At 36.4% G+C, this 15818-nt stretch overlaps 1 protein-coding gene across 6 annotated transcripts in view; it reads right to left on the reverse strand.

Moving 5' to 3' along the window:
- C2CD3 (C2 domain containing 3 centriole elongation regulator) overlaps nucleotides 1-15818 on the reverse strand; it is a 159376-nt gene that overhangs the window by 129839 nt on the left and 13719 nt on the right. Inside the window, exon 1 of one of the 6 annotated variants that reach the window (XM_032259046.1) lies at nucleotides 15246-15268. The exons of the other annotated variants lie outside the window; for them this stretch is intronic. The gene's annotated coding sequence lies outside the window, so the exon portion shown is untranslated. Of the gene's footprint in view, nucleotides 1-15245; nucleotides 15269-15818 lie in introns of those variants that run through there. 6 annotated transcript variants of the gene reach the window in all.

Raw genomic sequence — 15818 nt, forward strand, 5'->3', positions numbered from 1 at the left:
CATTTTCCCTATCCAGTCTATCGTCGATGGGCATTTGGGTTGGTTCCAGGTCAAAGACTTTTTTTTAAAGCAAAGACTCAGAGAAGGTACTTGTAACCTTTGAGGCATCATCCTAATTAGATTACGCATTCATTGAAAGCATGGCTGTCTTCTTCATTTTTCTATTGAATAATTAGCATAGCACCTGTATACATAGTATGCAAGTCTAGTATGCCTAATAATGCCTAATGGTCTTATGAATAAAAGAAGGACATAACATTTTCTGCATTCTTATTATTAGTTGCTTGGGAAAAATAAGGTCCTAGTTCTATGCTGGAGATGAAGAGGGGTGAGGAGGGAGGACAAGTAAGATGAAAAGGTAATAACTTTAAGTTTCCTTATCATCTCATTCCTGTGAGTTCAAGTTCTTTGTGAAAAGGCTCCCTAGTCCCCTCAAAAGCTCAATGGAGAAACGCCTAATGGAGGAATAAAAGATAAAAGTTTTAAAGCAAAACCTTAAGGAAGAACATGAAGAATATACTCCAAAAGAAAAGAATAGCAGTGCCAAAAGTTCATTTTCAGTGACAGAGAATGCAGAAGAAATTGTTTAAACAGCCAAGGACTGTCAAATAATGAATGGCCTAACACAAAAATGAAAAACTGCAGTTAGATGTTTTACGATGTCTCTGGGAAGGTCAATGAAATATTTTATCCAGAAGAACTGCCAAGGAACAAACTCAATAAAACATGCCTGGGTCTTGATGAGAATTCTGTTCATGAATCATAACAGAAAGTCCTTCAAATCTATGCATCATGAAGCTCTTTGTACAAAGACAAATGACAGCAGTGCAGCGAGATGAATACTCTGTTCAGTGATCACTGTAACAGCATCACATAAAATCCTGGTTGTTCAAACGTAAATGTCAGCAAGTGTTTCCTTACCATTCATCACTTGCCAAAGACTGCTCTGCATTCTAGAAATAAAGGAGACACTGAGAATAAAGGTAGTGTTCCTGGCCTTAACAATGACTTGCTGACTGGCCATTGAGTCTGCTTTAACTCACAGGCCTGTACTACCACTGACCCTTAAAAGTCCAGGCACTTGCCACGCCCATCTTACAATCAGAACACAGGGGCCTAACTCCTTTGTTCAGTTAAACAATTCCTTGTTGATACCAGCTCTGTGCTACCTCCCTGAGGAAAAGGGATGAGTAAAACATGGACTCCCAACTGTAATTCTAGCACTTTGGGAGTAGGGGTAGGATTGTTTGAGCCCAGGAGCTCGAAACTGGCCTGGGCAATATAGTAAGACCCTGTCACTACAACAAATTAAAAAAAAATTAGCTGGGCATGGTGGCATGCACCTTGCAGTCCCAGTACTTGCTAGGCTTGAGCCTGGGAGATTGAGGCTGCAGTGAGCTATGATTGTGCCACTGTACTACATCCTGGGCAGCAGAGCAAGACTCTGTCTAAAAAAAGAAATACCACCTACTCCCCGCTCCCACCCCCACCCAAAAAACCCTCTTCCTCAGAGGACCATAGTATTTTGTATGGGAAGTTAAAAAAAAAGGTAATTTTTCCATTTCTCCATTTGCCAGGGAGGGCAGTAGTGACATACCTATCAAGGACAACTACCATGGCTTCCCGTGCTTTGACAAAACCTTAGATGTGTGTGGCCTTCTGGCCAAGAGACTGCAATTTCATATTGTTGGAACATTCGTTGTATCCCTGGGGGTTGCAGCTTTCTCCACGTTTGTTGTGGCTGAACCAAGAAAGAAGGCACACATGGATTTCTTCAGAAATTATAATTCCATGAAAGATTTTGAGGAGATGAAGAAGGCTGGTATCTTTCTGAGTACAAAGTGATTTTGAAATACAAAGAATTTCTTTGGGCTAAATTACGTAGAAGTTTGTCACTGACTTGTGTTCCTAAACTATGAAACGTGAATGTGTGGGCTAAGAAATAGTTTCTACTGATAAACAATTAATAAAAAATTAATTTTAATATAAAATAGTAGGTTTTAAGATAAGGATGTGTACTAGGTGCTATGGAAATGCTAAGAAAGGGTCTGAGACTGGGGAAGAGGTGAGAAAGGAGTGCCAGGGATGATTTCCAGGAGTAAATTACAAACATTTGAGCTTAAAATCTTAAATATGAATGAAACAGAAAAAGCTGAGAGGTATAGAAGTATAGAATATTACAAGCCGAGGGAAAAGTATTAGTCAAACTTTGGAGGTATAAAACAGAAAAATGTTCCGTCAATTCCTAGCAGTCCAAGAGACCATCTAATTTAACCCTCCTGCTGCATTTAGTTCCCAGATCTTCATTCCCGTCCACCTCAATCATTTGCCTCGCCAATCGAGATTCACCCTAGTGCTCACTCCTCTGCCAATCCCTTCGTTGAGTCCCGTAGAATTTCCATTTTATACAAATTACCATACCACTTTAATGAAACATTTCTTTCTTAAAATGTCCCCATTTCCTCAAAGTGTCTTCCAATAGAAACCACCTACACTTGCCAGGCTAAAGGAAGTTAACTTCTGCCTTTCTGGTGCTATTTCTAGACCATTATTCTATCACTTAAATATATCACTCCTCCGAAACCCATGCTATCCACATATACCATGAATGTACCATATGCTTCTCACATCCATAAGAGAACAACCTTAAGGACACTCATCAGTCTTCTAGCAATGACTCAAGGTTTGCTTTAACAATAAGTTGTCTACAATTATCTTATATCTACAACATCTATCAGTATCAGAGAGAGCAAAATAGTAAGAATAATTTTCAGAATCATGTTGGTCAACACAGCATTTTTAAAAAAGTAAACTATTTAACAATGCCTATTGTTATTTTTTTAAGTTTAGAGATAGGGTCTTGCTCTGTCACCTAGGCTGGAGTACAGTGGTATGATCATAGTTCACTGTAACCCCGAACTCCTGGGCTCAAGTGATTCTCCTGTCTCAGCCTCCAAAGTAGCTGGGATTACTGGTAGGTACCATTACATCTGGCTAATTTCATTTCACATGTTTTTAGAGATGGGGTCTTGCTCCGTTTGCCAGGCTGGTCTCAAACTGCTGGCTTAAATGATTCTCCCACGTCAGCCTCCTGAATAGCTGAGATTTATAGGCACACGCCACCACACCTGGCTCAATTTGCTAAAGTTGTGTTGAAAAATTTTAAGTCTAGGTTCATGAAGGATATTGTTCTGTACTTTTCTTATATTGCCCTTCTGGTTTTAGTATTAAGATGGTACAGGCCTTAAGTGTTTTCTCCTTTTCTTCTTTCTGGAAGAGACTGTGTTATTGATGTTATTTCTTTTTTATGTTTGGAAGAATTTGCAGTAAAGTGATCTGGGGCTGAAGATTTCTTTTTCAGAAGGTTTTTAAGCTAAAAATTAAATTTAAAAATAATTATTGCTTTATTCAGGTTATCTATTTGACCTTGAGTGAGTTTTGGTAGTTTACAGTTTTCAAAGAATTGGCTCATTTCATCTAAGTTGTCAAATTTATATGTGTAGAGTTGTTCATAGTATTTCCTTAATATCTATGGGTGTTGTAGGCTGTTGTCTTACAGTAGAATCAAAAGGAAAGTGAAATATTTGTGTTCATAAGAGAGACCAAGAGACTTATGAATTTCAAAACAAATGAAAGAAAAAAGCAACTTTCACATTCTTCTTTGTGGAAGAGCATATGAAAGTTGATTATACAAATTGGGTCCTTCTTGTCATATCCAACTAAATCAGTAGAGGGGTCAGGGGAAAAAAGCGCTCAGGGTATATAGATTGCTCCAAGAATGCAATTCTCTACAAGCCTGGCTGCTGAAATGGCCTGCTGTAACCCTCAGACCAGTTTCACCTACCAATGAGAGGGTCACTCACCAATAAGAGCTTGCTAGCTCCCCAAAGCTTCTCTAGTGCCAATAAGCCTTTTTGGAATACAATACATACAGTTTTTCTTTTTTAAAAACATATTTTAATTTTTATTTTAGGTTCAGGGGTGATTGTCCAGATTTCTTGTATAGGTAAACTCATGACTTGGGGGTCTGGTGTAGAGATTATTTCATCACCCAGGTACTAAGCGCAGTACCCAACAGGTTTTTTGTTCTGAACCTCTCCTTCTTCCCACTCTCCTCCTTCAAGTAGGTCCCAGGGTCTATTGTTCCTCTCTTTCTGTTCATTTGTTCTCATTATTTAGCTCCCACTTATAAGTGAGGACATGTGGTGCTTGGTTTTCTGTTCCTGCATTAGTTTGCTAAGGATAATGGCCTCCAGTTCCATCCATGTTCCCGCAAAGGACATGATCTCATTTCTTTTTTATGGCAGCACAGTTTTCCACAGTGTATATGTACCACATTTTCTTAACAGTCTACCATCGATGGGCACTCAGGTTGATTCTATGTCTTTGCTATTGTGAATAGTGCTGCAATGAACATACATGTGCACGTGTCTTTGTGGTAGAACAATTTATATTCCTTTGGGTATGTACCCAAAAGGTATAATTATTTACAGCTATAATTATTTTTTAAATTAAAATTTTAGCTTAAAATCTTCTGAAAAAGAAATCTTCAGGCCCAGATCACTTTACTGGCAAATTCTTACAATACTCAGTAGTGGGATTGCACAGTCATATGGTAGTTCTGTTTTTAGATCTTTGACAAATTGCCACACTGCTTTCCATAATGGTAGAGCTGATTTACACTCCCACCAGCAGTGTATAAGCATTCATTTTTCTCTGCAATCTTGTCAGCATCTGTTACTTTTTGACTTTTTAGTAACAGCCATTTTGACAGGTATGAGCCATTCTCACTGTAGTTTTCATTTTCACTTCTCTAATGATTAGTGATGTTGAGCATTTTTTCACATGCTTGTTGGCTGCATATACATCTTCTTTTGAAAAGTGTCTGTTCATGTGCTTTGCCCACTTTTTAATGGGGTTGTTTTTGGCTTATAAGTTTGTTTAGGTGTCTTGTAGATTCTGGATATTAGACCTTTGTCAGATGTGTAGTTTGGAAATATTTTCTCCTATTCTGTAGGCTGCCTCTGTCGATAGTTTCTTTTCTTTCTTTCTTTTTTTTTTTTTTTTTTTTTTTTTGAGACATAGTCTTGCTCTGTTGCCCAGGCTGTTGTGCAGTGGTGTGACTTCAGCTCGCTGCAATGTCTGCCTCCTGGGATCAAGTGATTCTCCTGCCTCAGCCTCCTGAGTACCTGAGATTACAGGCATGTGTCACCACGCCAGGCTAATTTTTGTGTTTTTAGTAAAGACGGGGTTTCACTATGTTGTTCAGGCTGGTCTTGAGCTTCTAACCTTGTGATCTGCCTGCTTTAGCCTCTCAAAGTGCTGGGATTATAGGCATGAATCACCGTACTCGGCTGATAGCTTCTTTTGCTGTGCAGAAGCTCTTTAGTTTAATTGTCCCAGTTGTCAATTTTTGCTTTTGCTGCAATTGCTTTTGTTATTTTTGTCATGAAATCTTGCCAGTTCCTACGTCCAAAATGACATAGGTTCCAGGGTCTTTATAGTTTTAGGTTTTACATTTAGATCTTCAGTCCATCTTGAGTTGATTTTTGTGTATGGTGTAAGTAAGAGGTCCAGCTTTAATCTTCTGCATATAGCTAGTCAGTTATCCCAGTACCATTTATTGAATAGGAAGTCCTTTCCAGCAAATTCTTTCTAGTAAAACTCCCAACCTTCTTTTTGTTCTTTGAACATACTGAAGACCACCACCTTTCCATATGTCCTGAATTACAATTCTTGCTTCCCAAATAAAACGTTTTAAATTTAGAGATTTATGATATATTTTATTTTGACTTCAACAAGAATATTTCTAATGGTAAAACATACAAACAAGATATGACTGTGTCAAAAGATACCACCAGGAAACAAACTATAGTAAGAATTATGATTGGCCTGTAGAACAAAGAAATTATGAAAATAGAATAAAAAGAAAGTATACATTTAAACAGGTTATTTTAAAATGTAGATAATGAGTGGTATTCCTGTGAAATGGAGTTACCTATTAAGATCAAAAGCTTTAGGGTGTCAAAGTCTCTTATCAATGGTAAAACTTATAAAAGAATGTTTAGTGAATACAGCAGAATTTGTGTGTAATAGCATGATTTGCATATATAAATCTAACCAAAATTACAGTTATTCAGCATGTTAATGGTATGATTGCAAACTTAAAAGGTGAACTGAGTGAAAATGTTAAATAATTTGTGGCATTCTTATTTGTAGCTGATGAAAACACAGATAAAAATAACTTCCCAAGAGTTGTATTCATTTAAAGTATCAATGAGAATTTTATGTAAGCGAAAAATTTTTAAATGTGATGCTCAAGACAAACATATCATCAAGGAAAAATAGCTCTCTAAACTGAAAAGTCTTGAAAACCTTATTAAAGACTGATGACAAAGGATGATGATCCTGAAATGGTCTTTGATGATAATAAACTTGTTTCAAAATCTAAATCCAAGATGATAACACTTTGCAAAGATAGAGAATCATAAAGTTATTTACTGTCTTATTTGTCTACGGGGCTAAAAGTCAAACAACACACACACACACACACACACACACACACACACACACACACAAACATATGAATTAAATAAATTCCGTTGGTTAATATTTTGCTTGACAAACTGGATAAGCAGGCCAGGCAGAATGGTTTCCGTGTATAACCCCAGCAATTTGGGAGGCTGAGGCAGGAGGATGGCTTAAGCCCAGAGTTCAAGAGCAGCTTGGGCAACATCTCAAGACCCTGTCTCTACAAAAAAATACAAAAATTAGCCAGGTGTGGTAGTGTGCACCTGTAGTCCCAGCTACTAGGAAGGCTGTGGTAGGAGGATCACTGGAGTCCAGGAGGTCAAGGCTGCAGTGAGTCATGATCATACCACTGCACTCAAGCCTGGGTGACAGAGCAAGACCCTGTCTTAAATAACAACAACAACAACAACACCCTCCCCCCCGCTTGAAAAACTGGATAAGCAGTATGTAGCCTGTCATTAATACATGGATATTAGGTGGCTTAGTATGAGGTGTGGTGCTAAAACATGTTTTTGAGCTTGAGTTTAAAGAAGTCTCCTAGTTTATGTTGTCCAAGGAGAAATCCCAGCCTCAGATCACTAGCACAGACTGGTCAAATATAGGGCCATTGTAAGTGACATTACTGCCTATGTAAAAAATCTGATGGCTTATCTGCAAGTGCATTAACAAGTAACCATATGTTATTTGATTCACTCATTACTTGATGACTGTATCTTTGGAAAGTTTTACTGGCAAGGAACTATCTGTTCTACTTTTTTGTATTTTTCCATGCTGAAACGGGATTTCCAGAAATGAAACTGATGGCATGAAATACATTCCTAAAATTGTAGAGCTAAAGACTGATATCCCAAAAAGATTTTTCTGGTTTCAAGCTTTATGAAAACTAACACTGTTCACCTTACCTTTCTCAATTTATACGGCAAGTGTAACATATGGAGGTTAATAAAGTATACTACAATATTTAAGATTAACTGTAATGTTTGAAATCTTAAATTTTACAAATGTCTTAGTAGTAGTACCGTAACTATCAAAACTATTTTGCCAAGATTCTACCTTTGTTTGGAAATACTCATGTTTGTGAATGGCTATGGTCTGTTATAAAACTGAATAAAAATGAAATCTTATAATTAAATGGTTTAAAAATGAACGGCGTAATGCCTATCATATATATAATACTTGATACTGATAACTTAGTACAGAAGTTATCACATTTCTAGCCAGATCAAATGAATGATTTCCAATGAAAAAAGTTATCGTTAAGTATTCCTGTTTCCCAATTTCAAACTTTAAATAATCATGTTTGTGTGTATATACAGATATACATATATTTCTTATATATGTGTATATATTATGTTACATGCTTATATAATAGCATAAGTTTAACACTTTTCATAAGTCTGAATATATTTTTGGCAGCTGACTTCTTTTACAGCCAGTCTGCCTGACTCATTTTTTTAAACATCTAATCTATATCAATAATGGAATACAACAAAGCTTTCTCTCTCAATCAGGTTGATTGTAATGAACTATATTTGCCTCCTTTGCCTTCCCTCACTCCCCAGTCTGACCAAACCCGATATTCCCCTTCATAGCAACACTGTAAAGCCACCTTTCTTCCTTCATCTTCCATTCTATCAGCTCCTTACTGGCTACACTTACTTCTTTTGTCAGGAAAGATCACACGGTTAGTCAACTCAATACTGTCCTTGGGGAGAGCAAAGCAGTGGTATAACAAGAATTCAAGCTCCATCATTCACTGCATATTTATTTTTTAAAGTATCTTAAAATTAATATAACACATTCATGTTTAGATTCAAACAGTTCTATAATTTTATTATATAAAACAAGTTTCTTATACAGACACCATTCCTCTTTCCTCACAGGCAGGAACTTTCAATTTCCATACGTGATTCATATATGTATGAATAGCTCTATAGCTCCAAATAACACGATTATATTTATGTCTCTACCTTGACTTCTTCTGGTTTCCAGGCATTATCTTTTGACTTCATAATATGGGAGATAAGAATTTAGCTTTATCCCACATCCACTTATTTCCTCCATCCTCCAAAGGTGCCAATACGGTAATATCATAAACACTGATTATTGATCTAATTACAGTTATAGTATGAATATATATTCCATTTATAGCCGAACAATTAGATGCACTGATTACTTTTCCTTTCTTGCACAACTTTTTCCCAAAATGCTGTCTTGTTTTCTCATTTGCTTAGTTAAAATTTTTTTAAATTTCTTTTTAGGGATCTGGTCTTGCCATGTTGCCCAGGCTGAACGTGAACTCCTGGGCTCAAGTGATTCTATTTTCTCAGCTTCCTGAGTAGCTGGGACTATAGGTGCATGCCAACACTTGCTTTGTTTTTATTGTTCTTATTGTTAATTCAATTCTGAACTTTCGGTGGTTGTTGAATTCTCCTCTTAAGATTTTCAGACACATTAGGTGTTTGGTAACTTTTTTTTTTTTTTTTTTTTTTTGAGAAATCTCTCCCAGAGCCTTAGGACATACTCCAATTTGGAATAGCTGCCATCTATGCCTTGTGTACAGCTGGTTCACCTTAAATCAAGGGATTCTCTTTGGCTTTCTCCTGTGTTGTATCTCATTTGGAATGTCCCACCTTGTCTTCTTCTTTAGTTTACTACTTCATTTTGGTAGAGAGAGTCATTCAGCTGCTTTGTCAGGAAGAGTGTGGGAGAGGTATGGACTTTGTCCATACAAAAACTTCACCCTACTCTCGCACTAGATAGTTTGCCTAGAGAGAGAGAATTCTAGGCCATTTTCATTCAACATTCTGGGGGCATTACTGAACTGTCTTCTAGCTCCTACGTTGCTATTGAGAAGTTGGAAGCCACACTACTTCTCAATTCTTTGTGTGTGTGACTGTTTCTCCTGTTCTCTGGAAATTTATAGGATCTTGTTGTGTTTTCAGTGTTCTAAAATGTCACAATGATATTGTGCTGAAAGTCAGCCTTCATCACTATGTTGTACTTAATGGACACTTTCCTTTTTGTAAAAAAAAAAATTCATATCAAGAAAAATGTCTCTGTGGATGGGTGCAGTGGCTCACGTCTGTAATCCTAGCACTTTGGGAGGCCAAGGCAGGTGGATCACTTCAAGCCAGGAGTCTGAAATCAGCCTGGCCAACATGGTAAAACCCCATCTATACTTTCAAAAAAATTAGCTAGATGTGGTAGTACATGCCTGTAATCCCAGCTACTTGTGAGGCTGAAGTAGGAAAATCACTTGAAACTGGGAAGTGGAGGTTGCAGTGAGCTGAGATCATGCAACTGCACTCCAGCCTGGGCAACAGAGCGAGACTCTGTCTTAAAAAAACAACAGCAACAATAACAAAAACAAATTTCTAAGCTTTTTATTATGAAAAATCTAAAACATATACAAAATTAGAAAAAAATAAATAATGACTACAGATACTTATCATCCAGCTTCAACAATTACCCACATCTGGCTAATCATGTTTCATTTATACTTCTCTAAGCTCTGCTTTGCTACTGGATTATTATGAACCAAGTTCCAGATATCATACCATTTCTGTAAACACATTTTTAATAATATGAGGACTCATTAAAAAAACATAAGCACCATACCATTATCACATTGTAAAAATTAATAAAAATTCTTTAAATTTATCAAAAATTGAGTCAACATTCTAATTTCCCTGATTGTTTCAGATTTTTTACAATTAGTTTGTATGAATCAGGATACAGATAAGTTCCTCAGGAGATCTTTTCAATTTGGTAACTCATGTACTTAGTACTGGGAAGTCTTCCTGAATTGCCTGTAAGCGTCCAACACTCTTTTTGTAAAAAAAAATTTTTTGAGACAGGGTCTCACTCCATCACCCAGGCTGGAGTGCAGCGGCATGATCTTGGCTCACTGCAACCTCTGCGTCCCAGGTTCAAGTGATTCTCCTGCCTCAGCCTTCTCAGCCTCCCTAGTAACTGCGATTACAGGCATGTGCCACCATGCCCAGATACTTTTTGTATTTTTTGTAAAGACGGGGTTTCACCATGTTGGCCTGGCTGGTCTCAAACACCTGGCCTCAACTGATCCAACTGCCTCAGTCTCCCAAAGTGCTAGGACAGGCGTGAGCCACTGTGCCCAGACAACAACGCTCTTTAAAGGGGAGGAAAAATCAAGTGCATAATATATAAAATTTACAATGTTTGGTATTCAATAAAAAATTAATAGAAGTCAGAAAACATGCCCTATAACCACAGAACAATTAATCAATAGACCTCAAATGACAGGTGATAAAATTGACGGGATCTTAAAACAGTTACCACATAGATGCTCCTAATGGTTAAGGATGTAAAAGAAAATGTGACTGCAAAGAGAAAAAGAAAATGTACATTAAAAAATGAAATGTAACTTTTAGAGATGAAAATATTTGAAATGAAAATGACTGATGGGGTTAGAAGCAGGTTAGCTACTGCACAAGATGATTAATAAATATGAATATAGAGTAATAGAAACTATAAAATGGAGTACACAGAGGATGAAAAGACTGGAAAAAAACAAACTCAGTTACTGGTAGAAAAATGTCAAGCAGTCTAAGATACTTTGAAGTCTCTTGAAATCACATGCTGGCTCCTTGAAAAGATTAATAAAATTGTTAAACTTCTATCCAGCCTGATCCAGAAAAAGAAAAGAGAAAACAAATTACTAATATTGGGAATGAAAGAAGAGAGAATCACAATTGCCTTCGTTTAAAAAGAGAAAGGGATGTTATAAACAACTCTGTGCCAATAAATTCAACAATTTCAATGAAATGGACAAATTATTTGAAAACCAATCTACCAAAGCTCACTCAAAAAGAAAGATGACCTAAATAGCCCTGAATCTACTATAGAAATTAAAGTCGTAGTTAAAAACCTTCACCATAAAGAAAAATCCAGAACCCACTTAACTCCATTGGTAAACTCTACTAGACATTTAATCAATTCTATGTTAACTCTCCCAATAAACAGAGGAGGAACTATTCTAAAATCATTTTATGATGCCAGTATTACCCTCACATTTAAATCAGACAATGCAACAAAACAATACTGCAGATTAACATCCCTCCTGAATAAAAATGTAATGTTTCATTTCATCCTCAGTGAAACATTAAATCACATTTAATAATATATAAAATAGCTAATACCACATGACTTCATAGTGTTCATCATAAGACTGATAGTCTGGTTTCATTTTCAGAAAAGAATCAATAAAATAGGTCATATTAACAGACCAAAAGAAAAAAATCCAAATGACTAATCAAACACATACAGGAAAAACATTTGATAAGTTCAATACCCATGATAAAATCTCTCAGAAAATTTGGGAAAAGGATTCTTAAAATTTGGTACTTTTCTAATTGATAAAGGACAAATATGAAAAACCTATATCTAACATTACATTTAATAGTGAAAGATGCCAAACATGATGGCTCTCCTGTAATTCTAGTACTTTGAGAGGCTGAGGAAAGAGGATTGCTTGAGGCCAGGAGTTTGAGACCAGTCAGAAGGCTTAGTTACTCAGAGGGCTTAGGCAGGAGGACTGCTTGAGTCCAGGAGTTTGAAATTGCAATGAGCTATGATCATGCCAGCCTGGGTGACAGCGACAGACTGTCTCTTAAAAACAAAACAAAACAAAACAAACAAACAAAAACAAGTGAAAGACCAAATGCTTTCCTACTAATAGAAAGAATGAGGAGAGAATATCTGGTCTCTAGTCAACATTATACTGGAAATCTTAGTAAGATAAGTGATAAGGCAAGATAACAGAAATAAAAGGCATAGAGTAGAAAAGAAGTAAAATTGTCTTTATCCACAGATAACATCATTGTCTACAGAGAAAATCCTCAAGAATCAACAAAGAGCATAAATACGCTGGGATAAATCAAAATATATGCAAGCCTGCATGATGCTAACTATAAAAGATTATAGAAAAAATTAAAGAGCTAAACAAATGGAGAAATTTATCATGTTCATGGATTGGAAGACTCAATATTGCTAAGAACTTAATTCTCCCAATTTGATCTGTATGTTCTACAGTATCAACAAAATCCTAGCAGATATATTTTGTGGAAATTAATAAACTGATTCTAATATTTATAAGTAAATGCAAAAAACTTAAAATAGACAAAATTTTCAAAAATAAAATCAGAGGGCTCAAGAGTATCTGATTTCAAGGTTTACAATAAAGCTGTAGTCATACAGTGTAACTATCTTAAGGACAAAAATACTAATCTGCAACAAGGATTCCATTAAAAACAAAAAGAAATACAGATCAATGAAACAGAATGGAGTCCAGAAATAGACTCACACATACATAATCCACTGACTATATTCAAACAAAATTTAATGGGGTAGGAAAGGACACTCTTTTCAATAAATAGTGACAAAACAAGTAGATACAATTATAGAAAAAAATAAATCCTGACCTTATTTCACACTATAGGTATACCCAAAAATTAATCAGACATAAATTATACCTAAAAGTAAAAGCCAAAACTATAAAAATCTTAGGGGAAAACAGTGGAGAAAATCTTTGCAACCTTGGATTAGGGGAAGATTTCTTAGGTAGGCCTAAGTTTAAAAAAAACATAAACTATAAGAGGTTAAGATTGTCTAAACCTGATTTCATTAAAAGAAAAACTTCTGTTCTTCAAAAGACACAATCATGAAAATAAAGGAAGGAGAAAAGAAAACAGAGAGTATATATTCAGGGCAACTTGAATCTATGTTTCTGGGTTTCAGTCCTCAAGTTTGGCCCAAATAAAGTCTCTGCTTATTAAAAAATAAAAGAAAAAGAGATGCCAAAGGCTGGGAATATAAATAAATAAATACTTACAGCCCTAATATAAAAAACTCTCAAAACTAAAAAAAATAAGCTTATTTTTTAAAAAGCGTAAAAAACTTGAACAGACAATCCACAGAAAGATTAGGGGTTGATACATTTTCCTATGAACAGGACAGAGAGCTAATATTTGAGGCTTTGCATGCCATATGGTCTCATTACTCAACTTTGTCACTTAGCATAAAAGCTACATAGAACATATATAAATGAATGGGCAAGGCTGCATCCTAATAAAACTATTTACATATATAGGTGGTGAGCCAGGTTTGGCTTGGGGATTGCAGTCTGTGAACTCTTGAAGAAGATATAAGAATGAACAAAAAGCCCATGAAAAAATACTCAACATGTTAGTCATCAGGAAACACAAATAAAAATCTCAATTAGATATTAGTACATACTCATTAGACAGGCAAAAATTTAAAAGGTTGACTATACCAAGGGCTGATGAAATATAAACACCTTCAATTTTAAGAAGAGCTGTGGTTCCTTTTGGTTCCAGAGACCCGGCTTATAGCCAGCAAAAATGGTCTTGAACCACAGCACTCTAGACATATTTGCCATTTAGGAGTCCTGTTCCTGGAAGGTCTCCACAATCTCCAAGATAGTGGAATGAGAGAGGAAACACATCTTTAATTATAGCTTCTATTTCTTCACTGTAATCACTACTTATTTCTGTACTCCTCAGTCATTCAAAATCTGACAAAAGTCTCCACTGCTCTATTAAAAACAATTCTCCAACAAATCCTGACTGCAAATAAAAAATACACAAATATTATTGTATGAACTGACATTTAAATATGAACAAAAAGTGATAGCCATTATGGAAAATAGTCTGGCAGCTCCTTAAAAAGTTAAAAATAAAGTTACCATATGGCCCAATTCTACTTGTAGGCATATGCCCAAGAGAACCGAAAGCATATGTTCCCAAAAGAACTTATATGTGAATGTTAATAGCAACATTATTAATAATAGTCAAAAAGTCAAAACAATCCAAATGTCTGTCAACTTTAGAATGGGATATATCCATATTGTCAAGTATTATTCACCCACAAAAAGGAATGCAGTTCTGATACATGCTACAATGTGGATGAACCTTAGAAACATTATGTTAAATGAAAAAAGCCTATTGCAAAAGGCCACATATATTACTCCATTTGTATGAAATGTCCAGAACAGGCAAATACATAGAGATAGAAAGTAGGTTAGTGGCTGTCAAGGGTTGGGGAAGAGGGAAACAAGGAGTGGATGTATTGGGTACAGTGTTTCTTTTTGGGGTAATAAAATGTTCCAGATTTAATAGTAGTGATGGTTGTAAAAACCACTGAATGGTACACTTTAAAAGGGTGAATTGGCCAGGTATGGTGGCTCACAGCTGTAATTCCAGCATTTTGGGAGGCTGACATGGGTGGACTGCTGGAGCTCAAGAGTTCCAGACCAGCCTGGACAGTGTAGCACAACCCTGTCTCTACAAAAAATACAGAAACTTAACTGGGGATGGTGGCTGTGCCTGTAGTCCCAACCACTAGGGAGGCTGAAGTAGGTGGATTGCTTGAGCCCAGGAAGTCAAGGCTGAGTGAGTCGAGATTGCATCACTGTACTCTAGCCTGGGCGATAGAGTAAGACACTGCCTTTAAAAAAAAAAAAAAGTGAATTTTGTTTTTAATTATACTTAATTTTTTTTAAAAAAGAAACTAGGTGGAGCACACCTGTAGTCCCAGCTACTCAGGAGGCTGAGGCAATGGAACTGCTTGAGCCCAGGAGTTTGAATCTAGCCTGGGAAACAGTGAGATCCCTTCTCTTAAAAGGAAGAAAGAAAAAGAAAAACATAAAGCCTTACCTAGAGGCTGGGCTTGGTGATTCACGCCTGTACTTCCAGTACTTTGGAAGGCCAAGGCAAGCAGATCACTTGAAGTCAAGAATTCAAAACCAGCCTGGTCAACAGGGTGAACTCCCCCGTCTCTACCAAAAAATACAAAAAGTAGCTGGGCATGGTGGTGTACACCTGTAGTCCCAGCTCCTCAGGAAGCTGAGGTAGGAGACCTGCTTGAATCCAGATGGCGGAGGCTGCAGTGAGCCAAGATAGTGTCATTGCACTACAGCTTGGGTGACAGGGCGAAACTCTGTCTCAAAAAAACCCTGAAGAAAACCCACCTTACCTAGAACCCTATACTCCTCCCAATTTCATTTTTCCTTGTTTTTCCCTAGTCATAGATCATATGCACATATGTTAATTTGAATTTTCCTTTGTCATCAACCCATAATCATTTTTCCAGCTGCTACACAATCATAACTATGCAATTTTATCTTCTATGGATAGAAAAGATTCCACAAATAGACAATAATTTTAATATTGTTGAATAAATTGTTTTCATTTTCCCAATATTAAAAATGTATTTCCATTACTAGACTT

Source organism: Sapajus apella, unplaced genomic scaffold, assembly GCF_009761245.1.
Source record: "Sapajus apella isolate SASKATOON/1434 unplaced genomic scaffold, GSC_monkey_1.0 scaffold106, whole genome shotgun sequence".
Classification (NCBI taxonomy): domain Eukaryota; kingdom Metazoa; phylum Chordata; class Mammalia; order Primates; family Cebidae; genus Sapajus; species Sapajus apella.